Consider the following 27,422-nt stretch of genomic DNA (forward strand, 5'->3'; position numbering starts at 1 on the left):
GCAGGGCCAATCCACCCTAACCTGGGCAAAGATAAAAATCACATGACGCCAGTCCAACACGTTTATTTGGAAGCACTAGCTTTCTGAGCACTGCTCCTTCATCAGGTGGTTGTGGAGTATAAGATCATAAGACACTGAGTTTACAGCAAAACATTAGAGTCATGCCACTGAAATGATACATTGAAGAAACCTGGATTGTAAAGTCTTTCATCTTTTAGAAAGAGTTGCTGGTGTCATTAATATGGAAACCCCAGAACTTCTTATAAGACACCTACTCGAGATAACTTAAGGTTTTATTAGAAAAGATGACAACTCAGCTCAGACAATGCATTAAAGGTGTGAGGCCAGAGTCTGTCTGTATCCCAGTTTTTGAATCAGACTGGTTCTATTTCCAAAGTGGAATTTATAAAATATTCTATGTATTGTCTGCCTGCAGATTGTGCATTTTTTGAGCAAAATACATGGTAACTGCAAATACAAATTCACCCCATAGACCTTGGTGTGTGTGTGTGCGCACGCACACACGAGAGAGAGAAAAAGTCTAGTTCCATACTGTATATCTCTAGGTCTATTGCATAACAGGTGCTTTATTTCTGTTGATGTAAATATTGTTATAAATCATAGCTGGGTCCTAATACATAGATGTAAGGGAGAGACAATTCTTCAATTAGGGCACTATAAGATTCTTGGCAGACCCCTATTTCTAGTTTACTTGCCAATGAACAGACACAAGCACCTATTTAATTCTAACTTTTCATCTTTTTTGTTATATTTTCTGGTATGATACTCTATGTCTGGATGGTTGACAGGCTGGGAGATTGTGGGTTGGACTTTGATTGACTGAATGATTTATTGTTCCGGAAGGTGTCAAAGGAGGTTAAAGCTTCAGCAGAAATGAAGCAGAGCTGAGAACAGACAACAACTGTGTGGGAACAGGGAGATCAATAGAGGACAAATAAACCAGGACCTGAAATCCGAGCTGACACCAGACTACCCTGTGATCAGTGCTTTGATTAGCAGTGTCAACCCTCTACCTTTACCTAGCTTCCCATTCGACTTGAATGCCACATCTCCCCTCAATATTTAGGATCCAATCCTTGTCATCCTGAAGCCATGTCTCTGTAAGGAGTCCCAGATCAAAATCATTCTCTTCATTGTGTACAGTCAATTCATTCACTTTTGTTATGTTGCAGCACTGGTACGACACGGGGTAACCCCCTCTGCTAAATTAAACCATCAACACAGAAGTGATTCACCCCATGCAGTAATATGTAAAAGTTTGAGAGGCAAAGAACTATCCCAGAGGTAAATATTTAAAAGTAAAAATTAACAACTTTACTCTTTATGTCCAACACAGAGAATATTAAAACTCACAAAAATGCCTGGTGTTATAGTCCAAAACATCGGATCATTTTATTGGTGTTAATATTATCAAAATATTTAATTCAAACTTGATTGGACTTTGGTATTTTGGGGCAAAATCTAAACTGATTGGCCGAATTTGAATTTGTTTGTGCCTTTTGGCAACCATTTATTAAGATCGTGGCTGATCTATCCATCATCTCAGCTCTTCTTACTTGCATTATCCCGAATCCTTGATTCCCTAAGGGGTGGGGGTGGGAGGGGTGTATGAGCAGGATGCTCTTCGGAGGGGTCAGAATGGACTTGATGGGCTGAATAGCCTGCTTCCACACTGTAGGGCTTCTATGATCTACCGCAGTTGTGTTTGCCTCAGATCACAGCTCCCAGAATCTCCCACCTTCTGCAAATCGAAAGACAAATCCCACCCTGCCCTCTCGTATGTATGTTATCTAAATGCTTAATCGTTTCTCGTGAACACAGCCCACACCTCCCTCTGCTGCCAGTAACCTTTACAATGCTGATGAAACAATGCCATTCCTGCAGTACTGAAAACCGTAAGGCTTCTAACGATACCAGTTACACACAGCTCCTTCTGATGGACAGCATTGGAAATACAATGTTGGAGGCTGGCCGAAATGAGCAGTTTAAAACAAAAATCCACCTAATCCTTCACTGGGCACCCCAATCAGCACACTGTCCTTACTGCTGGGAAGCCTTAAAGCACTTCACCCCCACAGTGCAATGAATTCCCACTTTCCACCAAAATCCTAAACGTGCTCACGTACTCAGTTGCTGTCTCACCAATGAAATACTTCATTGTCACTTCTTCTGCTTCCAGTAAAGGCAAAACATCTTTGAAAGCTGCTCTGAAAGTTCAATCTTCACAACAACACTTCTGCTTTCACGCAAGATGATTAATGTCATACAGCACAGAAACACAGCCTTCGGTCCAACTCATCCATGCCGACCAGATATCCTAAACTCATCTAATCCCATTTGCCAGCATTTGGCCTGTATCTCTCTAAATCCTTCTTATTCACATACCCATCCAGATGCCTTTTCAATGTTGTAATTGTAGTCGCCTCCACCACTTCCTCTGGCAGCTCATTCCAAACATGCACTATCCTCTGTGTGAAAATGTTGCCCCTCAGGTCCGTTTTAAATCTTTCTCCTTTCACGTGAAACCTATGCACTCTAGGTTTGGAGTCGCCTATCATGGGGAAAAGATTTTGGCTATCCAACCTATCTATACCCCTTATCAACTCTTGTAAGGTCACCCATCAGCCTCCAATGCTCCAGGGAAATTATTCCTGGTATATTCAGCATCTTCATATCGCTCAAACCCTCCAACTCTGCCTACATCTTTGTAAATCTTTTCTGAACCCTTTTAAGTTTCACACTATTCTTCCAGAGGAGGGCAACTGGAATTGCACAGTTTTCCAAAAGTGGCCTAACATGACCTCCCAACCCCTGTACTCAATGCTCTGACCAATAAAGGAAAGCGTACCAAATGCCTTCTTCACAATCCTGTCTCCCTGCAATTCCACTTTCAAGGAATTATGAACTGCAAGGACACTTTGTTTAGCATCACTTCCCGTTAATTATGTAAGTCGCGCCCTGATTTGCCTTCCAAAATGTAACACCTCACATTTATCTAAATTAAACTCATTTTGCCACTCCTTGGCCCATCAGCCCATCCGATCAATTCTAATTTATATTGAACTTCGCTTCCTCTCTCATCCCCTAAAAGCTGAGAATCTCCATCCCACACACACTTCCTCCATTCTGACTTTGCTGAACCTAATTCCTGCTGTAACTCATCCTGAAGGGTGTGGTTCATGCTGATTAACAGGCCCCCACTCGGGGAGGGGTGAGATCTAATTCAAACAGACAGAATTCTGAATGGCCTGGACAGAGTGCACATGGGGAAGATGTTCCTATTGGTCGGAGAGTCTAGGACCTGAGGGCACAGCATCAGAGTAAAAGGAATATCTTTGAGAACAAAGATAAGGTGAAACGTTTTCAGCTGGTGAGTGGTGAATATGTGGAATTCATTGCTACAGAAGGCTGTGGAGGCCAGGTCACTGAGTAGATTTAAGATGGAGATAGATAGGTTCTTGAGTATCAAGGGGATCGAGGGTTACAGGGAGAAAGTGGGCGAATGGGATTGAGAAACTAATCAGCCAGAACGTAATAGTGCAGCAGCCCTGATGGGCTGAGAGGCCTAATTTCTGCTCCTGTGTTTTATGGTCTCTTGCTGTCCTGGACTAGGAGTGTGCAAATTGGGAGCAGGAATAGGCCATTTAGCCTGTCAAGCTTGAATCAGCATTGAACAGATCATAAGTAGATATGAGTATACTGACGTAAAAGGTAAAAACAAGGACTGCAGATGCTGGAAACCAGAGTCTAGATTAGAGTGGTGCTGGAAAAGCACAGCAGGTCAGGCAGTTCCTTGGATGCTGCCTGACCTGCCATGAATATACCTACATTCAGGTTAATAGGCTGGAAATTTTTCCACTGGAGCAGAGGAGGAGTATAAAATTGTGACGGGTATAGATGAGGTGAACGGCCAAAATCCTTTCTCTAGAATGGGGGTTCAAGACTACGGAGCAAAATTTGAAAGAGAGAGAGGAGAAAGATTTTAAAAGGACATGAGGATCGCCATTTTCCTCCCCCCCCCCCCCCCCCCCCAGAGAGTGGTTTGCGTGTGGAATGAATTACCAGACAAAGGGGTGGATGCAGATACAGTTAGAACATTTAAAAGACATTTGGATTAGTATATGAATGATGAAGTTTAATTTAAATAAGTGTGAAGTGCTGGATTATAGAACATAGAAAAATACAGCGCAGTACAGGCCCTTCGGCCCTCGATGTTGCGCTGACCGAAGCCTACCTAACCTACACTAGCCCAATAACCTCCATATGCTTGACCAATGCCCGCTTAAATGACCATAAAGAGGGAGGGTCCACCACTGCTACTGGCAGGGCATTCCATGAACTCACAACCCGCTGAGTAAAAAATCTACCCCTAACATCTGTCCTATACCTACCACCCCTTAATTTAAAGCTGTGTCCCCTAGTAACAGCTGACTTCATTAGCGGAAAAAGGTTCTCACTGTCAACCCTATCTAAACCCCTAATCATCTTGTACACCTCTATCAAATCTCCCCTAAACCTTCTTTTCTCCAATGAGAAAAGCCCCAAGTGCCTCAGCCTTTCCTCATACGATCTTCCTACCATGCCAGGCAACATCCTGGTAAACCTCCTCTGCACTCGTTCCAAAGCCTCCAGATCCTTCCTATAGTATGGCGACCAAAACTGCACACAATACTCCAGATAAGGCCGCACCAGAGTCTTATACAACTGCAACATGACCTCAGGACTCTGGAAATCAATTCCTCTACCAATAAAGCCCAGTACACCATATGCCTTCTTCACAGCACTACTTACCTGGGTGGCAACTTTCAAAGATCTGTGTACATGGACACCAAGATCCCTCTGCTCATCCACACTACCAAGTAGTCTACCATTAGCCCAGTAATCCATCTTCTTGTTACTCCTACCAAAGTGAATGACTTCACACTTAGCTACATTGAATTCCCTTTGCCACCTTACTGCCCAGCTCTGCAACTTATCTATATCCGCTGTAACCTGCCACATCCTTCTTCGCTGTCCACAACTCCACCGACTTTCGTGTCATCTGCAAACATGCTCACTCAGCCTTCAAGCCCCTCCTCCAGGTCATTTATACAAATGACAAACAGCAATGGTCCCAAAACAGATCCTTGTGGAACACCGCTAGTAACTGCACTCCAAGATGAACCTATACCATCAACTCCTACCCTCTGTCTCCTTCCAGCCAGCCAATTCCTAATCCAAACCTCTAATGCACCCTCAATGCCATACTTCCATAGTTTTTGCATTAGCCTGCTATGGGGTACCTTATTTTGGAAAAGCAAATCAAAGCAGGACTTATGCACTTTATGGTAAGGTCCTGGGGAGTGTTGCTGAACAAAGAGACCTTGGAGTGCATGTTCATAGTTCCTTCAAGGTAGACTCCCAGGTAGATAGGATAGTGAAGGCAGCATTTGGTATGCTTTCCTTTATCAGTTACAGCACTGAGTAAAGGAGTTGGGAGGTAGGTGATGTTGCAGCTCTACAGGACATTGGTGAGGCCACATTTAGAATATTGCGTGCAACTCTGGTCTCCTGCCCATCAGAAGGACGGTGTGAAACTTGAAAAGGGTTCAGAAAAGATTACCAGCATGTTGCCAGATTTGAAAAAATTAGCCCTCGGGAGAGGCTGAATAGGCTGGGGCTGTTTTCCCTGCAGCGTCGGAGGCTCAGGGATGACCTTAGAGGTTTATAAAATCATGAGAGGCATGGATAGGGTAAATAGACAAAGTATTCTCCTGGGGTGGGGGAGTGCAGAACTAAAGGTTTTGGGCGAACTGGGAGAGACATACAAGAGCTCTAAGGGGAGCCTTTTCACACAGAGTAGTGCATATATGAAATGACCAGCCAGAGGAAGTGGTGGAGACTGGTATAATTACAGAATTTAAAAGGCATTTGGATTGGTCTATAATAGAAGGGGTTCGAGGGATATGGGCCCAGGGCTGACAAATAGACTTGATTAGGATAACTAATAGGCAGTAACAAATTGGACCGAAGGGTCTGTTTCTGTGCTGTACATCTCTATGACTGCAATATAAAAGGTTCAGAGGGATAGAGGTGAAACACAGGCAGGTGGGTGGGTCCAGTTTAGTTTGAGAACATAGTCAGCATGGCCGAGTTGGACTGAAGGGTCCGTTTCTGTAAGTGATCTGTATTGGTCTTGCTTCCCCCATAACCATCACAGCTTGTTGTTCAAAACTCAGATGAACTCAGCCTTGGATATATTCAGTTACGCCCAAACTGCAGGAAGGCGTCCCCACTTCTGAACTCAATTCCTCTTGCTAATATACCACTTGCTTTACTCACTACTTGCTGCACCTGTCTGACAACTTGCACTGACTGGATTAGAAGGATGCAGAGGCCCCTTTGTTCATCCACACATCATTACTGATGAAAGGCTCGAGCCTGAAATGTCAATTCTCCTGTATTTGCCATTGAAAAAAGACCTGGACTAACTTTTCCAGAGGAGGGTGGGGGTGGGGAGAGAGTAGCATAGAGTACAATGGGTGAGTGGGGGAGGAGATGAAGGTGATAGGTCAAGGAGGAGAGGGTGGAGTGGATAGGTGGAGAAGAAGATAGGCAGGTCGGACAAGTCCAGACAAGTCAAGGAGACAGTTACTGAGCTGGAAGTTTGAAACTAGGATGAGGTGGGGGAAGGGGAAATGAGGAAGCTGTTGAAGTCCACATTGATGCCCTGGGGTTGAAGTGTTCCGAGGCGGAAGATGAGGTGTTCTTCCACCTCGGAACACTTCAACCTCAGGGCACCAATGTCTCCTTGACTTGTCCGACCTGCCTATCTTCTTTTCCACCTATCCACTCCACCCTCTCCTCCTTGACCTATCACCTTCAACCCCTCCCCCATCTCACCCATTGTACTCTATGCTACTCTCTCCCCACCCCCACCCTCCTCTAGCTTATCTCTCCACGCTTCAGGCTCATTGCCTTTATTCCTGATGAAGGGCTTTTGCCCGAAACGTCGATTTCGCTGCTCGTTGGATGCTGCCTGAACTGCTGTGCTCTTCCAGCACCACTAATCCAGTATTTGGTTTTCAGCATCTGCAGTCATTGTTTTTAACTTTTCCAGAGTCTGTCCTCTCCCTGGATTCACTCCGTTTCCCTTCAGTTCCTGCAAGTCAACAGCTCAACCCCAGAATGGAAAAGGGGTTGAGAAAAGTGTGTTGTACTCACAGCTGTTGGACAGAGGAAGGAAGTTGCAGTCTGGGGTGAAGCTCAATCTTCATTCAGAGAGAGAGGAGCAGAAGCAGCAACCACCTCAGAAGCACATGGTCCTACTTCCGCATCCAAACGATGGGTTTGCTGTGATTGGCAGGAGCACCAGTCTCCATCCGGTCCTCCAGAGCTTCTCATTGGTCCATCAAAACAAAGTCACAGAGTGTTTCCGCTTTTTGCGTGATGATACGTAATGTCTTGCTGACACTGTAGAACATGCGCATTTCGTTGCTGACACCGCGTAGCAAGCGCAGTATGGAGATGTTGGCATGACTCAGATTTTCAAAGTTAAAAAGTACACAATGCCACGTTGTCGCCCAACAGGTTTATCTGGAATCACTAGTTTTCGAAGCGCTGCTCCTTCATCGGTTGGTTGTGGAGCAGAATCATAACACACAGACTTTATAGCAACAGGATTGCAGTGTCATGGAATGGAATATTAAACAACTTTAGCTGACCTCTACCATCTTTTAGAATGATCATGTTAGTTTTGATTACTCCACATGTAAATCCCAAAACTTTTCAAAAGTTACGTTGTCAAGCTAGCTTTTAATAATAGGCGTCATCTCAAACAGATGTTAAGTTAAAGTTTGTCTGTGTCCCAGTGTTAGGTCAGATGGATTCTATTTCTATCGTGGTATTACAGAATATTACGTGTATGAGTTTTTGAGCAAATTAAAATGCGATTCTGCAAGTACAAATTCAACCCACAAACTTTTATGTGTGAGTGTGTGCAGGAGAAACCGAGTGATCATGTGTGTGAGAGAGAGTGTAATGGGGTATAAGTCTGCGAAAGGGTGTGTGTGAATGTATGCTTGTGTGTTTGAGTGAGTGAGTGTGAGAGAGAGAGAGAGAGAGAGAGAGAGAGAGAGGGAGAGAGAGAGACAGAATGTATAGTGTAGTGTGACATGAACCCAAGGTCCTGGTTGAGGCCATCTCCATGGGTATTGAACTTGGCTATCCTCTGCACAGCCACTTTCCGTGATTGCCTGTCCTGAAGTCTGCCTTGAAGGATAGTCACCCGAAGGTCCAAGTCTGAATGTCCCAGACCACTGTAGTATTTCCCAACTGGGAGGGAACACTCCTCGCTGGTGATTGTTGTGCAGTGTCCATTCATCTGTTGCTGTTGCCTTTGCTGGGTCTCACCAATATACCAAGACTCAGGGCATCATTGCCTGCAGCGTATGAGATAAACAATGTTGGCTGAGTCACATGAGTACCTGCTGTACTCATGGTGGGTGGTGTCACACGTGTAATGGTGGTAATTGTGTCAACACTCTGATACGTCTTTCATCATCTGCCGTGACAGAGTTGTATTGTGTTGTCCTGAAGGCCAGGCAGTTTTCTGAGAACAATTATCTGTTTAAAGTTTGCCGGTTGTTTGAAGGCGAGAAGTGGAGGCGTGGGGAAGGTCTTGGCGAGGTGCTCATCCTCATCAATAATGTGTTGCAGGCTGTGAAGAACATGGCGTAGTGTTTCTGCTTCTGAGAAGTACTGGACAACAAATGGTACCATTTTGGTTGCAGCTCGTATCTGTCTCCTAAAGGAAGTCATTCCAATTTCTTGCTGTGACATTGGAACTGGCAGTTGATAAGTTGAACATTGTACCCCCTTCTTATGAGAGCATGCTTGTGTACTTCCAAGTGTCTGCCACGTTCCTCCTCACCTGAACAGATCCTGTGTATGTGAAGGGCTTGTCCAGAGGGGGTGGCTGTTTTAATATGTTTCACTAGAGAAGTGTAGCACTGTCAGGTTATCCGTGGGTTTGCGGTACAGAGAAGTGCTGAGATACCCATTCTTGATAGAGCTGCATGTGTTCAAAAATGAGACAGATACTAAAGAGTGTGGCGAGTGTGATGGTGGGATGAAACTTGTTAATATCACAGTATCGTTGTTTCAGTGACTCCTCAACATGGGTCCAGAGGAAGAAATGTCATCAATATATCTGGTGTATAGTGTTGGTTGGAGGTCCTGTGCAGAAAAGAAGCCTTATTCGAACCCCTGCGTGAAAATGTTGGCATACTGGGGTGAAGATTTGGTCCCCATGGCTGTTCTATGTGTCTGGATGAAGAACTGGTTACCAAAGGTGAAAATGTGGTTGAGAATGAAGCAGATGAGTTGTAGGACAGTGCTCAGAGATTGGCAGTTGTTGGTATTGAGTACTGAAGCTGTTACCGTGATGCCATCATCATGAGGAATGCTGGTGTAGAGGACTGACACATCCACGGATTCAACTAGTCCGTGGATGCTGAGCTTCTGGAAGGATTGGATCAGAAGCCTTGATGAATGCTGTCAGTTCACGGTTGTGCTCTTTGGTCAGATCAGCTGGTAGTTGCCTGTCGTGTTCCTGGTCAGTTGTTTGTACACTTCCTTGCAGAAGTCCATTTATTCCGAATTACTCAAAAACTGCATAAATCCATGTAAGATTCTGTAGCTCCCACTTTAGAAATTCAATCAGTTTCAGCTAACATTGGGACACAGACAGACTTCAATGTCTCACCTTCAATCCATTATCTGAGCTGAGATGACAACTATTGTTAAAAGCTATCTTGAGAATGTAAGTTTAAAAAAGTTCTGGGATTTACAAATGAAGGAACCAAAACTAACATGGTCATCCAAGATGCAAGCTCACCTGCACACCTTAGCACAGCTGATCCACCCTAAAGTGCAGATCTTTGGACTGTGGGAGGAAGCCAGAACACCCAGAGGTAACCAACACAGACACACGGGGGAGAACATGCCAAACTTCACACAGACACTCACCCAAGGGTGGAATCAAACACAGGCTCCCGGCGTTATTAAACAGTACTGCTAACCACTGAGCCACCATCCCACCCAGTGCTTTGAGGTACTGCTTTGTCTTTGCAGCTTTTAACTTCTCATGCAGCCTCAGCAGAGGCTGTGTCCTGCTGACATTGTTGGACCACACCCATTGCACTTCCCTTTCCCACTTCTCCAGCCTAGAGCACAGCGGTTCTTGAATCCTGGCATCAGATTCTGATGCCATCTGTGCTTCTGCTGCCAACTGCAGAGAACGGAGGCAATCCCCGTCACTATTCTGTCCGTTATCTCCCCCTCCCTAACATTGTTCTTACTCACACCACCCCACAGTTAGCTCCTCTCCCCTGCAGCCTTCTCTCAGATCCCCTTTACCTGCCTGACCCGGGCTCACACCCTCCTGACCCTGTCCACTGATCCCATCAGAAGGCTCTGTCCAGAGGGAAAGACCATCTCCCGAAATAAAAAGCATCTGATTAACTTTCCTCCTTGCCCTCCCAGCGTGTCAGCAACCTGGCTTCCAGCTCCACCTCTCTGAGCCGAAGGTCCTCCAAGTTGTGTTTGCCCTAGATCACATCATCCAGAGCCTTCCACCTTTTGCAAATCGAAAGACAAGTCTCACCCTGCCCTCTCCCGTGTCTATTGTGTAACTGCTTAATCATTTCTAGTGGCTGAGCAGAGACTGATAGCCAAGTTTGGAACCCATGAGGATGGCCTCCACCAGGACCTTGGGTTCATGTTGCATTACAGGTGACCCCACTACACTGGCTGTCTCTCACAGACAGCCATACATTCTCACATACTCACGCAGGCACTCTCTCAGATATACGCGCTCTCTCAGATGCACACACATGTACCCACCCACACACACATCCTCTCACAGACTTATACTCCTGCACACTCTCACTTTACCAAGCATGCACACACGCAAACACACAGTCTCTCAGCCAGACCCGCGTGTATGCACACACACACTCACTCTCATGCATGCACACATAGATAAGACCATGGGGTGAATTTGCATTTGCAGAATTATATTTGTAGATACATTCTATTTTGCTCAAAAAGTGCACAATCTGCAGGCAACCACTCCATGTAATATTTTCTAAATTCCTACTTTGGGAACAGAACCAGTATGACTCAAGACAGACTCTAACCTTACATCTTTCATGCATTGTCTGGGCTGAGATGGCACCTCTTTGTAAAACCTTAAGTTATCTCGAGACTGTGACTTAAAAGAAGTTTTGGGATTTACATACTAATGAACTGAAACCTGCAACCCATTCTAAAGATGAAACACTTAAAAGCAGTCGAGATTTGTTCAATATATCATTTTGCTTCAAATTCTGTGTCTTATGATCCTGCTATACAGCTACCTGACGAAGGAACAACACTCCGAAAGCGAGTGCTTCCAAATAAAACTGTTGGACTATAACTGGATTTTTAACTTTGTTTCCAGTGAAGACAGCCCACCCCTCCCACTGCTGCCAGTAAACTTTACAATGCTGAGGAAACAATGAACCATCAGTCCTGAAAAATGTACGATTCTAATACTAAGAGCTACACACTGACTGCTCCTTCTGAGAGAAGACATTAGAAACCTTGCGCCGGAGATTGAAAGAAATGAGCAGATTTTTAAAAAAACCTGTTGGATCTCATAGCCTTCAATGTCTGAGTCCGACGGTAAGTTCAGGTAACTTTTTTGGGAACTAACTTTGTTGCAGCTTCAGGTCGTCCCAGCAAAAAGGTGCACAAAAAGTAGCTTTTTTTTTAAACACACACACACACACACACACACACACACAGTCCCCTGCATCCCACTTTCTCCACTATTGGTCAGCTGAGTTGTCCCTTTGTAATTCGATCCTTGGTGCAGCCTTAGCCTGGAGGAAGTATTGCTTCACTCAGCAATTGCAACCCATAGCCTGTATGCAAGTAAGATTCCCCCCGCGCACTTGCAGAGGGGCTGTCAAGAGTCAACCGCACTGCTGTGGGTCTGGAGTCACATATAGGCCAGACCAGGGAAAGGATGCAGCTGGGACGACTGAGTGAATCCTTTCCCACAACGGCAGTTTCCTCCCCTAAAGCATGAGTGAATCAGATTGGGGAGTTTGTTCCCCGAAAATGGTTTCATAATGAGATTCTGAACTCCAGATTTCTGACTGAACTCCAAATCCGCCATCTGCTTTGGTGAGATTCAAACCCGGGAGTCCCCAGAACTGGGTTATTAATGCAGTCGATAACGGCACTCGGCCGAAGCTCCTTCAATCCCCCTGTGATGGTTGGTGAACTCACTGATGTCTCTGCAGGTGGGAGGAGCGGGTGAAGCCCTTCCCGCACGGAGAGCAAGTGAACGGTCTCTTTGATCCTCCAAGCTGAGAAACTGGTGTGAAGTACTGTACTTTTCACAGTCACTGCACTGAATCTCCCTCATTCGGGTGTATCAGTATTCTTCCTGCCACACCAGTGTCCGAGCAGACAAAAGCAAACATTTTTTCTCAACTGGAATGGCTGCTGATATTCAAGTCCCAATGAATCAAGTGGCTCTGTCAGAAGCTGTTGTATCTTGTGGGCGGCACGGTGGCACAGTGGCTAGCACTGCTGTCTCACAGCGCCAGAGACCCGGGTTCAATTCCCCGTGTCTGCGTGGGTTTCCTCCGGGTGCTCCGGTTTCCTCCCACAGTCCAAAGATGTGCAGGTCAGGTGAATTAGCCATCCTAAATTGCCCGTAGTGTAGGTAAGGGGTAGATGTCGGGGCATGGGTGGGTTGCGCTTCGGCAGGGCGGTGTGGACTTGTTGGTCCGAAGGGCCTGTTTCCTGTAAGTAATGTAATCTTTTGGTTTCAGATTTCTTTCCCCATGTCTTCCTGCAAAAGAAATCACGAAATAAGTCACAGTCAGTACAGTCAAATGAACATAACATCGGTGACAATTCCTTAGATTGCCAGATATATGATTGCTGATCATATATTATCCATGACACAGAAACCTGAAAACCCTCATTCAGCAAGGTAGCATTAGGTATATAAAGAGGAAAGCTTCATTTAGGTGACAATGACCTGGAACAACCTTCCTACAAAGGTGCTGGAAATGGAGCTGAATCAAGGATATGAAAATGAAATGTCAAGGCTGCTTCAGGAAAGAAAGCCAGTAAAGTTGCTGAAAGACTTCCTGCTGACCTGTTCAATAAAAATGAATACAAGAAATACACGATGTAATTCCATTACTATATTAGAAGGTGAAAAATCATAGCCATGCAGCGTGTACAACAGCGAATATCAGAAAATCCCTGCAGTGCAGAAAGAGGCCATTTGGCCCATCGAGCCTACTTCGCCATTCTTTAAGGTCATGGCTGATCTATCCATCATCTCAGCTCCTCTTACCTGCATTATCATGACTACCCTAAATTCACCTACCATCCAAAATCCCATCGAACTGTGTCTTCAATATGCCTGCTTCTATTGCTTCATTGGGCAAAGAATTCCACAGATTTACCACTCTCTCTAGGAAACGTAGTCCCTCCTCCTCTGCCTTAAACCTACCCCTAATCTTTTTACCTAGTCTAACCCACCAGCAGAAACGACGGGATAAGGTGGGTCTGGGTGGCATGCTGTTCAATGGGTCAGTGTGGACTTGATGGGTTGAATGGCCTCCTTCCACACTGTAGGGCTTCTATGATTTACTACAGTTGTGTTTGCCCAGAACCACAGCTCCCACAACCTCCCAACTTCTGCAAATTGAAAGACAAGTCCCACTCAGCCCTCTCATATGTGTGTTATCTAACTGCTTCATCGCTTCCAGTGAATAGAGCGCACACCTCCCACTGCTGCCAGTGACCTTTACAATGCTGATAAAATAATGCAATACCTGCAGTACTGAAAACCGTAAGACTTCTGATGATACCAGTTAATGATTCACCGCTCCTTCTGATGCACAGCATTGGAAATACATTGTTGGGGGCTGAAAGAAATGAGCAGTTTAAAACACAAACCCACCTAACCCTTCACTAGGCTTCCCGCTCAGGACACTTTACTTAAAACACTTAAACCCCACATTGCAATAAATTCCCACATTCCATCAAAATTCTGGATGTCCTCACTTACTCAGTTGCTGTCTCTCAAATGAAAGATTTCATTGTAGCTTCTGCTCCCAGTAAGGACAAAATATCTTTGAAAGCTGCTCTGAAATTCCAGTCTTCACAACAATACTTCTGCTTTCCTTCAGTCCAAATTGTCTGTGCTGACCAAATATCCCAAAGTAACATAGTCCCATTTGTCAGCACTTAGCCTCTCTCCCTCTCAATTCACCCTGTTACCAGATGCCATTTAAAATGCTATAATTATACCAGCTTCCACCATTTCCTCTGGTAGCTCATTCCATGCTTTTGCATCACTCTCTGTGTGAGAAAGTTGTCCATAAGGTTCCTTTTAAATCTTGCCCCTCTCACCTCAAATCTATGCCCTCTAGTTTTGGACTTCCCTACTCTGGGGAAATGTTTTTGGCTATTCACCCTATCCACGCTCCTTATGAACTTCTATAAAGTCACCCCTCAGCCTCCAATGCTTCAGGGAAAACAGCCCCAGCCTATTCAGCCTCTCCCTATAGCTCAAACCCTCCACCTCTGGCAATAGCCTTGTAATTCTTTGCCAAACCCTTTCAAAGGTTCACAACACTTTTCCTGCAGCAGGGTAACCAGAACTGAACACAGGATTCCAAAAGTAGCCTCATCAATGTCCAGTACAGGGGCAACATAACCTCCAACATCTGTACTAAATTGCACTGACCTTTTAAGGCAAGCACATCAAACACCTCCTTCGCAATCCTGTCTACCTGCGACTCAAGAAACTATGAACCAGCACTCCAAGGTAATGGGTCAACAACACTCCCCATTAACTTTGCAGATCCTGCCCTGATCTGCCTTTCCAAAATCAACATTTCAAAATGGGGTTGAGAAACGTATCAGTTGTGATTGAATGGTGGAGTAGATCTGATGGGCTGAATGGCCTAATTTCTGCACCGATGTCATTTGGTCTCTTTCTGTCCTGGACACAAAGTGTGAGAATTAGGTGCAGGAATAGGTCATTTGGTCTTTCCAGTCGGCACCAGCATTGAACAGTTCATAACTGGATATAAATATACCGGCATCTGGGTGGACAGGGTGGGATTTTTTTCCACTGTAGCATCGGATGTTGAGAGATGACCTTAGAGAGGATTACAAAATCTTCAGGGGTATTGATGAGGTGAACTGCAGGTATTCTTTCCCCGAGATGGGTGTTTCAAGGTTCGGAAGGAAACTTTGAAGATGAGAGGAGAAATATTTTAAAAAGACATGAGGGGCACCTTTTTATTTTAAGACAGAGAATGGTTCTCATGTGGTATCAATGTCCAGAGGAGGTGGTGGATGCAGGTACAGTTACAGTGTTTAAAAGACATTTGGATAAGTACATAGAGTCATAGAGATGTACAGTATGGAAACAGACCCTTCGGTCCAACCCGTCCATGCTGACCAGATATCCCAACCCAATCTAGTCCCACCTGCCAGCACCCGGCCCATATCCCTCCAAACCCTTCCTATTCATATACCCATCCAAATGCCTCTTAAATGTTGCAATTTTAATAGGAAAGGTTCAGAGAGTCTGGGCCAAACACTGGCAGGTGGGACGAGTTTTGTTTCAGAACACAGTCAGCATGGACTAGTTGGACTTAATGGTCTGTTTCTGTGCTGTGTGACTGTAACTGTTCTTAAAACCATTTTCTTACCTTCCCCCAATACCCATCCACTTCTTTGTTCTTCAAAGTCAAATGGACTCAGCCTTCAATACATTCAATGACTGACCTAACTGCAGGAAGACATCCCCACTTCTGAACTCAACTTCTCTTGCTAATATATCACTTGCCTTGCTGATTGCTTACTGGTCCTGTCTGACAACTGGCAGTGACTGGTGTGGAAGGACGCTGAGACCCCTTTGTCCATCCACACATCATTCCTGATGAAGGGCTCGTGCCCAAAACATTTACTCTCCTCCTCCTCAGTTGCTGCCTAACCTGCTGTGCTTTTCCAGCGCCACACGTTTCAATTTTGATCTCCATCATCTCACTTTCACTACATCTCAACATATCACCATTTAAACAATGCGCCTCCTCTCTGCGTTTTTTAAAACACATCAAAGGCTATAGATTGTGTCACTGCATTTGCCATGTGTTTGCAAATTGAGACACAGACCTGGATCAACTTTTCTGTCCCCTCCATCGATTCACTCTTTCCTTTCAGTTGCTGCAAGTCAACAATTCAACCCCAGAATGAAACAAAACATGGAAAAAGTGGTGAGAAACAGACTGTTGTACTCACAAAAGTTAGACAGAGGAAGGAAGTTACAGTCTGGGGTGAAGTTCACAGAGAAAGCAGCATCTTCAGAGCTCACGGTCCAACCTCCACATTTCGAAAATGGCCGGCTCTGATTTGCAGGAGGACCAATCTCCTTCCGGTCCTCCAAGGTTCTTCATTGGTCCATGGAAAGGAGCTGACGCGCAGTTTCTGCGGGCACCAAGGAATATGCGCAGTGCTTTGCTGACACTGGCGGTCATGCACATTGATTACTGACACCGCGGAGCATGCTCAGTGTGCAGGAATTTGTTACAAATTTTACAGTTAAAAAGCACAAAACACCTGGTCATAGTCCAACAGACTTATTTGGAAGCACTAGCTTTCAGAGCGCTGCTCCTTCATCAGGTGGTTGTGGAGTCTAAGATCGTAAGAGACAGAATTTATAGCAAAACATCAGTGTCATGCAACTGAAATGATATATTGAACCATCCAAGATTGCTGTTAAGTCTTTCATCTTTTAGAATGGGTTGCAGGTTTCAGTTCATTAATGTGCAAATCCTAGATCATAAGACACAGAATTTATGATCTTATCCTCCACAACCACCTGATGAAGGAGCGGCGCTGCGAAAGCTAGTGCTTCCAAACAAGCCTATTGGACTGTATCCTGGTGTTGTGTGATTTTTAACTTCGTACACCCCAGTCCAACACGGGCACCTCCATATCATGACAAATTTTAAGTGTCCAAATGAGAATACGAGAGAAAAATACCAAAGCAATTTTTTGTCGAAATGTTTTTTCCCCTGTGCCTCGACATGTTATTCCTTTTGCATTTTGTCTGGCTGCTCAACGTTTCTGTCTTTTCCCCAGGGTAGAGGTATTCCAAAACTACAGGGTATAGGTTTAAGGTGAGGGGAAAAGATTTTAAAAGATTTAAAAGACTAGGAATATAACATTCACCCCCTACAGGGCGAAAGTGAGGACTGCAGATGCTGGAGATTAGGGTCGAGAGTGTGGTGCTGGAAAAGCACAGCAGGTCAGGCAGCATCTGAGGAGCAGGAGAATCGACGTTTCGGGCAAAACCCTTCATCAGGAAATAGCCATAGGGAACTGCAGGGCTGTAGCGTAATCGAGTGAGTCTAAGTGGGATGCTGTTGGGAAGGTCGGTGTGAATGGCCTGCAGGGATGATATGCCTTCGCCATGCTTATATTGAGAAATGGTTGCCCCAAAACTGCTGTGGAAAGAGTGGGTTCCAGTTCGTGGGACACTGACAGCAGTCCTGGGGAAGGTGGGATTTGTGCTGTCTCTCGCTTCCCATTCTGCACCTTGTCCATTTTCTCCCCACCCACTGTCCCCGCCCTTTCTCCCCTCTTCATACTGCACCCCAATTCTCTCCCCAACCCTCTGAACCCCAGTTATTCTCTACTCCCCAACCTCTGTCCCCTCTCCATTTCTCTCCCTTCTCCACCACCACCAGTGCCCCCGCCCGTCCTTTCTCGTACCTCAGCCCTCTTTGATCGAATGGCCGAGCAGAGGCTGATAGCCAAATTTAGAACACATGAGGATGGCCTCAGCCGAGACCCTGGGTTCACGTCACACTACAGGAGACCCAGCGACACAATACACTCACACACACAAGCACACTCTCTTACATACTCACACGCTTGTGCAGACCCTCTCTGATAGACATGCTCTCTCTCAGACACACAGTAATACATCCCCACACTGAAATCTTCGCATACGCCATCTCACATGCTTATACTCCATCACACACACACACACTGTACCCAGCATGCACACGCACACACACGCTCTCTCTCATGCATGCACTCACATATAGAAGTCTTTGGGGTGATTCTGCGTTTGCAGGATTATATATTTGGAAATTGGACCAGTCTCACTAAAGATTAGGATACAGATAGACCCTAACCTCACAGCTTTCATGCATTGTCTGACCTGAGGTGTCACCTCCTTTTATAGAACCTTAAGTTACCTGGAGAATGTAACTTTTAAAAAGTTCTGGGATTTGCAGATTAATGAACCGAAATCTACAACCCGTTTTAAAAGATGAAAGACTCAACAGCAATCTCGGTTTCTTCAATATATCATTTAAGTTGCTAACACTGTAATATTTTATTCGATATTCTGTGTCTTATCATCCTCCTCCACAGCAACCATAGGTCCAAGGAGATCTGTCCCAACTTTCCAATCTACCTTCAGAACTGACACTCCTCAGGCGCGGCACCATTCACGTCAACCTGTTCATACCCTGAGACCAACGAGCCACATGCCATGGGCGCAGAAGCAGCTGAGACTTGCTCAGCACGAAATACATTGTACATTGCTCCCAGAATTTCAAGCAGCAACGAGCTTCAAGAACATCTGCTTCTCAGTCTGTCTCCCTGCTCCCAGGACACTGCTGTTTGTCCCGTCCCCAGGGACCGGGCTCTCCTCACTAGCGGATAATTGAACCATTTTGTTTCTCCTTACAAGCTGTGCTGGTGGAAGACAGAGCCCATTCGCTCTTCTGCTCTCTCTCCCTATCACTTGGGGTAGGAGACGTCATTGACACGAATACATCAAATGGCAACTTTGAACTTGTTCCAACGGTCTGTTATTGGAGAAATGGCAAGGTGATGTGCTATCGGGACAGACAGAAATGGACACCGGAGACTCTTCCCTCAGGTAAATTGATATGAGTGCCTTCTTGTGCAGCCTGTTTGGTGTTCAGAATTTGCCTTGACACAGCAATCCTGCAGAAAGTATTTTGTTACAAGGGTGTCTGTTTCTTTACTGCAGGAAATGGACAAAAACAGCAAGTCATGTGTTTCTACTTCACCAGTTCATTACCATCTGAGGGAAGAGGTTTCACCCTTGAGATCAGAACACAGCGACAGAAGGGGACAAGACAACTCAGAGCTCTACAAGGGTGCCAGCGCAACTGTGTAAATCTGACCCTAACCACTCTCTGCACGAAAACGTTCTTCATAATGTCATTTTTGCTTCCTTTGCTCAAGACTCTGCCTCATTGTTAGCGATCCTTTCAGGCGTGGTACCATTTTCACTATATTATTTTCTCTGTCTGGACCCTTCATATCTTGGAAAACATCAACTGGGCCAGATTTCAAACTTCTGTTCTCCAAGGAGAACTGTCCCAACTTTCCGATCTGCCTTCATTATTGACATTCCTCATACACGGCACAATTCACGACAACCTGTTCAGCGCTCTCTCCAATCACTTCAACTCCCCGCTTCCTGAAATTTCACTCTCAGATTTTTAGCAATAACGCAGCTGGAGAATTCATTCAGACTCGGATTGTGTGGGCGAACAATCTGCAAAACATGTTCTAACTTTGAACAAATGTTTCCCTTCGCTGTGTTCGCTGCAATGGTAGCTCAGCCCCATCCCCTACTTCTGGCAGTCCGATCTCGTTTAACGAAGATGCTTTTGTGGAAAAGTGATCTAGCACTTTTGCACTTCTGCTCTCTCCCTCTCTCTGAATCCCTTGGGTGAGAGGTGTCAGTTTCACTAAAAAGGCCCTGACCTTGCGGTTGCCTGCCACTTTAACACATCACCCTGTTCCCTGGCCAACATCCCTGTCTCAGGCTTGCAGCAGTGTTCTAGCTCCAGATGAAAGAACAACACCTCATTTTCCACGTGGAGCCCTTCCAGCCCTCCGGTCCCAGAGACAGGCAGTGGGACGGCATAAACACGAAGCATCATCCTCGCGCAGACAGAGGCCATTCAGTCCATGGATTCCACGGCGACTGTCTGTCAATTGTCCCTCTCTCTCTTTGAGGTTATTCACAATCGGTGGTATCCGTCCTAACAGTGGGGGACGATGTCTGAGTCGTGATGCGGTTTCTGACATGCTTGTCATTCACGTCTGAACCAGGGTGGCGAATTACTGCAGGGAATGGCCGAAACCGCAAGGCATGGGTTTCAACTTTACCAGCTCATTAGCATCATAGAGAACTGGTTTTGCGATTCAGTTCAGAGGAAACCGACCAAGAACAGAATACCACTGAGACCTCTAAAACCGTGCCGCTTGAATGGAGTAGATTTGGCGAGTGCATCGATATAAACATGCATTTGGACATTCGGTAAGTAGATGCAAAGACAGTTTGCTGAAGAGAGCACCGATCCAAAGGAAAACAGCTCCAGGTGACAGTGAACGATAAGGTAAAAACAATGACTGCAGATGCTGAAAACCAAATACTGGATTAGTGGTGCTGGAAGAGCACAGCAGTTCAGGCAGCATCCAACGAGCAGCGAAATCGACGTTTCGGGCAAAAGCCCTTCATCAGGAATAAAGGCAGTGAGCCTGAAGCATGGAGAGATAAGCTAGAGGAGGGTGGGGGTGGGGAGAGAGTAGCATAGAGTACAATGGGTGAGTGGGGGAGGAGATGAAGGTCAAGGAGGAGAGGGTGGAGTGGATAGGTGGAAAAGAAGATAGGCAGGTCGGACAAGTCAAGGAGACAGTAACTGAGCTGGAAGTTTGAAACTAGGAGCAAATGTGGCTGTGGTACCGAGTTTGTTTCACAACATGGTTGAAGAGCTTCAGAGCAGAGGAAATGACCTGGGAGTTGCAGTGGGAGAGGGACTCCCTGAGATTCTTGTAGAGAGAGGAGGAAAACTTCTTCAAGGCAGGCATCCTTGCAAGAGGATTCGCAGTAGGGTTAAAATCAACAAGGTAAAAACAATGACTGCAGATGCTGAAAACCAAAGACTGGATTAGTGGTGCTGGAAGAGCACAGCAGTTCAGGCAGCATCCACCAAGCACAGTGAACGATAGCAGAGGATGATTTCGATCCATCGACCTCTGGGTTATAGGCCCAGCATGATCCCGCTGCGCCACTCTGCTCCCGCATGCCAGTGGAGTTTTTTTAAAACTGAAAAGCAACGAAATTAACACAACCCAAACCGAAAATAAATGATGTTTAAACGATCGACTTTTAAAAAAAATAACACCAGAAAATAACCAATCTCTGGAGACTGATTTTGTTTTACTTCTGAAAGCAACGAAGTTCGGGAAAAAGAATTTTTTAAAAAAAACCAAAACTTAACAAAGCTTGGGAATTCAGATTCCAACCCTCCCCTCAGAGTTCAGCAATTTTCGAAGACCATTGTCCGTAAGTACCAAAGCACCCTCAACTTCAATTAATCTTTTCCCTCTTTTTAATCATTTAACAAGTCCCCCAGACTCAACCATTGCTAAGACCGATCCTTTCGGGCTGGGCTGGTCACGTCAGACACCACTTGAATGACATGAAAACCAAACGTTCTAAAGATAATCACGTCTGGCAGGCCGAATTCCTCAACACTCGATAGTGAAGGACATTTAACTCGTACACTGCTGTTCACAAACTGTCGGAGACGAAACGTGTCACGGCACCAGAATGAAGATCTGCGTCTCCTAAATTCCAATTTTGGATCCTCACACCCACCTCCCAAATCAGTCTATCACGACCAGACTAGGCAGCAGTTTCTTCCCCCAAGCCATCAGGCTCCTTACCACTATATGATTGGACTCTTTTCCATCTAAATATTTTTGCACATCTTCGAATTTCTGTTTGAAAAATGTCTATTATTTATCATTCTTTTATTATGCTGTAACTTGCGTGTTTTGCACTCGGGTCCCTCGAAGTAGAGGAGATGACAGAAACATTGGAAACTGGTGAGAGAGCGTTCACAAAATTAATCCCTGGAATTGACGTGTTTGCTAATGATGCAATGTTGAGTAGCTCAGTTGAGCATTCGTTCGAGTTTGGAAGAATGAGAGGAGATCTGAATGAATACATATCAGAATCTGAGTGGGGCCTGAAAGGTTAGTTGCCAAAAAGGAAGTGTTCATTCGTGGGAGAGTATCAGACCAGAAGGAATAGCCTCTAACTTTAAGTGTTTGCATATTTATTATGGAGATGAGGTGGATATCTTCTCTCAGAGGGTAATGAATGACAGGGCTATGGAAGTTCTATCACTAAGTATAGTTAAGGCAGATGTTGGGCAGAATTTTAATCAATAAGGGAATCAATAATAAGGCATGAATGTGGATTTTTGGATTATAATATTAATCATTATGGTAATAAATGGTGGAGCAGATTCGATGGGGTGAATGGATTATTTTGGCCGAAGGTCTTATAAACATCCTGTGGGACCTTGACAGGGGAGATATGGATAAAATGCTTCAACTTATGTATGATACTCAGACTTAGGATTCCACAGAAACCAGAATTGTCTATTTTGAGTTTCTATCCTGTGCAGATGGTGATGCTTTCTGTAATCTCCTTTTACAGGATATGAGAAAGGGAAGGAATTGCAGCCAGAAATCTCAAAACAGGATCTGACAGAGACAATCAATTCATTGACATGGGAATATCATCGGCCTTTGAATCTAGTAGAATATTTTTATTTCTCTCCTGTCCTGTCTGCTTCACAAGGTTTCAAACATCAGTGAGACTGAGGTATGCATACCTGAGTGAGAGTGTTCCAATGAAATTACTATGGGAAGAGCTTTAAGTGGGTACACAGCCTGAAATAGCAACACCCCATTCGCAGCAGCAATAGATGGAACATGTTTCGTACATGAGTGGTCTTTCAACTAATTGTCAAAGCTGGAGAGAGACAAGGATTCCCACATCATGGTGAAATCATGGGAGCAAAGCAATATCTTCGCCCTTTCCATTCCTCATCCTGGGAGGGAGAGGGAGGAAACACTATTCACTTGTAGCAACTGAAGTGAATCCAGGGAGGGAGCAGACTCTGCAAAGGTGTCAGATGCTCTCTGTTCTTCTTAACGGTATATTAATTTTTTCCCCTCAGTTTGACACGTTTATTTAAGTACAATTTGCATTGTGGAAAAAGATCGCTTCTTTCCTCATGTTCAGATTTAAAAGGGTAGTTACTCATGGGATGGAGCAGAATCTAAGGGATTGGCACGTTGATATAAAATGTAGACGTATATTGCTTCATATGGTGTATATCTGATATTATTCGCTGTTATAAAAGCTTTGTGGCTATTATTTTTCAAACTCTAATCTAGCACTGAAGTTATATTCTGTATTTCTTGTCATCTTTTTTATTGAATAGGACAGCAGAAAGTCATTCAGCAACTTTACTGGTTTGGTTTTCTCAAGTGGCCTTGAAATTTCATTTTCATTGTCCTGGATTCAGCTCCATTTCCAGTGCCTTTGTAGGCAGCTTATTCCAGGTTATTGTCACCGAAATGAAGATTTCCTCCATACACACTTAAGGCTATCTGGCTGCATGAGGGTTTTCGGGTTTCTGTGTCCTGGATAATATGCGATCAGGCATCTAACAAACTACAGGAATTGTCACCTATGTTGTTCATTTAACAGTACTGACTGTGATCACGTATTTTGTGAATTTATTTTTGCAGGAAGACATATAGAAAGAAATCTGAAAGCAAATGGTACATCAATTCTGACAGAGCCACTTGATTCATTGGGACTTGAATATCAGCAACCGTTCCAATTGAGAAGAAATATTTGCTTTTCTCTGTTTGAGCGATTTTGGACACTTTAGCAGGAAGAATACGGAGACACCCGAGTGAGGGAGATTCAGTGCACTGACTGTGAAAGGTGCTTGAAACCAGTTACACAGTTTGGGAAATCAAAGTCTCACCCCTCACGGTGTTGGTAATTTCAAACCCAGAGCGACACAAGGAAACCTCTCCCCATGGGGAAACTGTGGAAATGTGGGGACTGTGGGAAATGGTTACCTTCCCCGTCAGTGCTGGAGACTCATTGAAGCATTCACACAGGATCGAGGCCATTCTCCTGCTCTGTGTGTGGGAAGGGATTCAGTTGGTTGTGCAACCAGCTGATGCACTGGCATGTTTACACCGGGGAGAAGCCATTCACTTGCTCCAAGTACAGGGATACATTCGTCAATTCTCCTGGCCTGCTGAAACATCCTTGAATCCGCACTGGGGAGAGGCCGTTCACCTACTGTCATTGCAGGAAGGGGTTCATGAGTTCATCCACCCTGCAGACATACCAGTGGGTCCACAGTGGGAGAGGCTGTTCTCCTGCCCTGAGTGCAGGAAGGGATTTGGTTGGGTGGAAAACTTCCGGAGGCACTAGCAAGTTCATGTGCCATCGCACCGACTGAAGGAACAATAGCGAAGTGGTATTGTCAACTAAATTACGCACTCAACCCTGGGAACTCCCGGGTTTGAATCCCGCCACGGCAGATTGGAATGTGGTCAGAAATCTGGAGTTCAGAATCTCATGATAAAACCATTTTCAGGGGGAAAACATCCTCATCTGATTCACTCATGGTTTTTTTTAGGGAAGGAAACTGCTGTTGTGATAAAGGATTCATTCAGTCATCCCAGATGCATCCTTTACCCGGTCTGGCCTACACATGACTCCAGACTCTCTGCAATATGGTTGACTTTAAACCACTGTCCCCACCCCTGCCCCCGGAAAATGAGTGGGGAGAAACTTACTTGGATACAGTATATGGGTTGAAATTGCTGAATGAGGCATTACTTCCTCCAGGTTAAAACTGTACCAAGGATTCGGTTACAAAGGGACACCTCAGTGCTAAACAATAGTAAAGCAACTGGGGTGGCAGGGGAGGTCAGGGATGTGTGTGTGTGTGCTTTGAGTTTCAGCTGTTGAAGAAAAGGAAAGCTACTTTTTGTAATTTTTTTGCTGGGGAGATCATGAAGCTGTAACAAAGTTGGGTCGCAATAAAAGTTATGTAAATTCGGACTCAGACATTGAAAGATTTAAAATTCAACAGGTTTCTGTTTTAAAGCTGCTCACTCAGTCCAGCACTAAGTTGCCAAAGTCTTGAATCAGAAGGAGCAAGTATTGTTAGAAACTGTTAAGATCTCTGCAGGTACTGCATCGTTTCATCAACATCGTAATGTTTACTAGCACCAGCAGAAAGTGTTGTGGCTGTGTTCATGAGAAACAACGTTAAAAATCACATAACACCAGAATATAGTCCAACAGGTTCATTTGGAAGCACGAGCTTTCGAACCGCTGCTCCTTCAGCAGGTAGCTGTGGAGCAGAATCATAAGTCACAGAATTTATCGCAAAAGATCAGTGTCTTGCAACTGAAATGATATATTGAACAAACCAAGATTGCTGTTAAGTCTTTCATCTTTTGGAATGGATTGCAGGTTTCAGTTCATTAATATGCAAATCCTAGAACTTCTTTTAAGTTATATCCTCGAGATAACTTAAGGTAATTAGAATAGTGAAGAAGGCGTTTGGTATGCTTTCCTTTATTGGTCAGAGTATTGAGTACAGGAGTTGGGAGGTCATGTTGCAGCTGTTCAGGACATTGGTTTGGCCACTGTTGGAATATTGCGTGCAATTCTGGTCTCCTTCCTATCGGGAAGATGTTGTGAAACTTGAAAGGGTTCAGAAAAGATTTACAAGGATGTTGCCAGGGTTGGAGGATTTGAGCTATAGGGAGAGACTGAACAGGCTGGGGCTGTTTTGCCTGGGCGTTGGAGGCTGAGGGGTGACCTTATAGACGTTTACAAAATTATGAGGGGCATGGATAGGATAAATAGACAAAGTATTTTCCCTGGGATCAGAGAGTCCAGAACTAGAGGGCATTCCTTTTGGGTGAGAGGGGAAAGATATAAAAGAGACCAAAGGGGCAACTTTTTCATGCAGAGGGTGGTACGTGTATGGAATGAGCTGCCAGAGGATGTGGTGGAGGCTGGTACAATTGTAACATTTAAGAGGCATTTGGATGGATATATGAATAGGAAGAGTTTGGAGGGATAAGGGCTGGGTGCTGGCACATGGGATTAGATTGGGTTGGGATGTCTGGTCGGCGTAGACAGATTGGACCGTAGGGTCTGTTTCCATGCTTTACATCTCTAAGACTCCATGACTCTATTTTATAAAAAGAAGTGATAGCTCAGACAATGCATGGAAGGTGTGAGGTTCAAGTCTGTCAGTATCCCAATCTTGAGTAAGACTGGTTCTATTTCCAAAGTAGGAATTTATAAAATATTACATGCATTGACTGTCTGCAGATTGTGCACTTTCTGAGCAATGTACAATGTATTTGCAAATATAATTCCGCAAATTCACCCTATTGACTTACGAGCAAGTGTGTGTGTATATGAGTGTGTGTGTGTGTGAGAGAGTGAGACTGTATAGTGTAGTGGAGTCACCTGTAGTGTGACATGAACCAAAGGTCCATTTGAAGCCATCCTCATGGCTATTGATACCCAAGTTTGGAATCCAAGTTGAACTTAGCCTCTGCTCAGCCACCAGAAATGATTAAGCAGTTACAGAACACACATTGGAGAGTGTAAGGTGGGACTTGTCTGTTGATTTGCAGAAGGTGGGAGGCTCTGGATGCTGTGATCCAGGGCAAACACATGCTGGTGGACATTTGGCTCAGAGAGATGGAGCTGAAAGCCAGGCTACAGACCTTTGATGAAAAATATAACCAGACATTTTATTCCAGGAGTTGGTCATTCCTCTCCGGACAGACCCTTCTGATTGAGTCAGTGGACAGGGTCAGGAGGTGTAAGCGTGGATCAGGCAGGTAAAGGGGATCTGAGAGAGGGCTGCAAGGGAGTGGAGGAGCGAACTGGCTGGGTGCTGGGAGTATGAACAACAGTGGGGAGGTGGTGGTAAGAGACAGAATAGTGACAGGGATTGTGTCCGGTCTCCGCAGTTGGTAGCAGGAGGCCAGATGACATCGGTGTCTATCTGGTGCCAGGATTCGGGAACCAATGTGCTCAGGGCTGAAGATGTGGGAAAGGGAGGTTACAGCAGGTGTGATCCACAAATGTCAGTAGAGAGTCTCTGCTGAGGGTGCGTGAAACATTAGAAGCTAACTCTGGACAGCACAGTGGCTCAGTGGTTAGTACCGCTGCCTCACAGTGCCAGGGGTCCATGTTTGATTTCATCCTTGGGCAACTGTCTGTGTGGACTTTGGCACGTCCTCCTCCTTGTGACTGCGTAGGTTACCTGCTAGTGCTCTGGTTTCCTCCCACAGTCCAAAGGTCTGCAGTTTAGGGTGGATTGGCCATGCTTAAGTGTACA

At 45.1% G+C, this 27,422-nt stretch overlaps 1 protein-coding gene across 3 annotated transcripts in view; it reads right to left on the minus strand.

The window, feature by feature from the left end:
• The window catches only part of LOC140460663 (uncharacterized), a 52,010-nt gene that overhangs the window by 5,167 nt on the left and 19,421 nt on the right, over positions 1-27,422 (minus strand). For 2 of the 3 annotated variants that reach the window (XM_072555277.1, XM_072555278.1), the window contains exons 1-2: positions 16,393-16,491; positions 7,225-12,910 (exon numbers count right to left, since the gene is read on the minus strand). The exons of the other annotated variant lie outside the window; for it this stretch is intronic. The gene's annotated coding sequence lies outside the window, so the exon portion shown is untranslated. Of the gene's footprint in view, positions 1-7,224; positions 12,911-16,392; positions 16,492-27,422 lie in introns of those variants that run through there. 3 annotated transcript variants of the gene reach the window in all.

The sequence above is a fragment of the Chiloscyllium punctatum genome, chromosome 36 (genome assembly GCF_047496795.1).
Source record: "Chiloscyllium punctatum isolate Juve2018m chromosome 36, sChiPun1.3, whole genome shotgun sequence".
NCBI lineage: Eukaryota > Metazoa > Chordata > Chondrichthyes > Orectolobiformes > Hemiscylliidae > Chiloscyllium > Chiloscyllium punctatum.